Source organism: Sinocyclocheilus grahami, unplaced genomic scaffold, assembly GCF_001515645.1.
Source record: "Sinocyclocheilus grahami isolate Dianchi unplaced genomic scaffold, SAMN03320097.WGS_v1.1 scaffold121.1, whole genome shotgun sequence".
In the NCBI taxonomy this organism is placed as follows: domain Eukaryota; kingdom Metazoa; phylum Chordata; class Actinopteri; order Cypriniformes; family Cyprinidae; genus Sinocyclocheilus; species Sinocyclocheilus grahami.
Window position 1 is genome coordinate 628,463 of NW_015505300.1, and position 2,164 is coordinate 630,626.

At 36.8% G+C, this 2,164-nt stretch overlaps 1 pseudogene; it reads left to right on the plus strand.

The window, feature by feature from the left end:
- Positions 1–2,164, plus strand: part of LOC107589826 (phosphatidylinositol 5-phosphate 4-kinase type-2 alpha-like) — a 28,926-nt pseudogene that overhangs the window by 7,750 nt on the left and 19,012 nt on the right.

Here is a 2,164-nt window from a genome sequence, read left to right on the forward strand (position 1 = left end):
TGATTTTTTTGTGGGAAATTAATCGTTTAGATTAATCGATAAATTAGTCGATAGATTGATCGAGAATTAAAAACAGTCGTTAGTGGCAGCCCTATGATTAAGTTTAAAATAATCACGCATACACTGCTTTCAAGTTGAATATCTAGTTGTATATGCTTAATGTGACCTTAATATATATTATATTATCATTACATTTATTTGTTAATATTACATATATAATTTGTATAGTTTTTTTAATAATATATATGTGTGTACAGTATTATTAAAACATGTACACACATATATTAAGTATTTGTATATATACAATTTTATTGTTTATTTACAATATATGTATATAAATATTATAAATAAATAAGCATATGATATGAAATGATAAAAAATTATGTGATATAACGTGTGCGTTTGAGGTGTGCGTGTGTTTGCGTCACACAGCTCAAGCTGGTTGACCGTGGCTTGTCCTTTCCCATTTTCAACTGCTGCTGTTTCAGTGCTGCTCTCAGTGAACCCACTGCCCTCTCCCCCAGTCTTGCAGCTTTCTTTTTATCTCTTTGTAGACTACGGTTTGGCTTCATTTTAAATCACAAAGCATAGCCTCCTTTATTGAACTGCTTCTTAATCGAAAAGAGGACACCCCCTGATGCAGTAGGGACAGATGGAGGCACAGGAAGATGCACAAAAATAACTCCCTGCATACAACACGTCGTTGTGTGTGTGTGTGTTCATTCATATGATAGAATGGGAGTGTCAAATAGCCAGGTTGGATTCCACCATGTAGGAAAAACAGACATGTGCACCAAAATCTGGTTATCCTTAAATAAGTAGGCATCTTTCTCAGGTAATGTCACTATCAATCAACTGACTTGAGTTTTAAGTATAGTCATGCATGTTCTATTGCCTATGAAAGGCCTCTTGATGTGTGTTGAATTATTTAAATGATAAAAAAAGGAAGTGGACAGTCCGGCCAAATAAGTACTGCTTACCATGTTGGTGCAGACGGCTCTATTTTTCACTTCTGCTGTTGTTATTGAAAGGAAGTTGTTTCTTGGCAGCGGTCCATCAGTGCAGCACATTTTGAGAAATGGCTCCTGTACTGCAGATAGTTCTCAGTAAATAAGAAATTCTTTGATTTATTCATTTGGAGCAGGTCCAAGTCTCCTGTACAACAGATATAAAGCTATTTTAGATATGCCTCAGCTGTTCAAATATCATTTTGTAATCTGGCATGATTGAATAATTTTCTTTCTGTTATTTTCTTCCAGATAAATGAACTCAGTCACATCCAGATTCCTGTTATGCTGATGCCTGATGACTTCAAAGCCAACTCAAAGATCAAGGTGGACAACCACCTCTTCAACAAGTAAGAGAGATTGATTTTTTTGACTTTTTTTTTTTTACTTAATGTGATCATTTTGCTATGTGTGTTTTCATTGCTTTGCTTTTGTTAGTTATCAGTTTTTGCACCTTTTTCTACTTCCAAAGAGAGAACATGCCAAGCCATTTCAAGTTTAAGGAGTACTGTCCCCTAGTCTTCCGCAATCTGAGGGAGCGGTTCTCCATTGATGATCAGGAATATCAGGTACGTAAGTGCTTAAGTAAGTGTTCAAGTGCCTCTGTGGAGGCAACTACCTTCAGGTGGTCCTTTGCCTCCACGTCGTGCATTAAAATCGTTTAATGCACAGCTTGCCATGGATTATCGTGGTTATACCATGGTCATTTGCCAGAGCACTATTTGAACAGAAGGGTAAAAATGATGGTTATTTTTAGGGCTGCACGATAAATCGCATGTGATATTTAACACGCATCTAACTACACAGAGCCGTTGTTCTCTGACGAGCTGCGCAAAACCACGTTCATATTCGTGCGATTTTTTTTGCGCAGCTCGTCAGTGAACAATGGCTCTGTGTAGTTAATGCTGCTCAATGTGAAAGCCCGCAGGTGATGGAGATTTACCACTGATTACAGAACCGGCTTTACTGATAAGATGCGCATTAAATATCACATGCGATTTATCATGCAGCCCTAGTTATTTTCTTCAGTTATAGCTCATTAGATCTAGCATTCTGCCAATTTTCAGGGTGTCCGCGGGTCCTTAAAAAGTCTTAAAATGTCTTAAATAACGTTTTCCTAATATAAGGCCTTAAAAAGTCTTAAAATGTCTTAAATA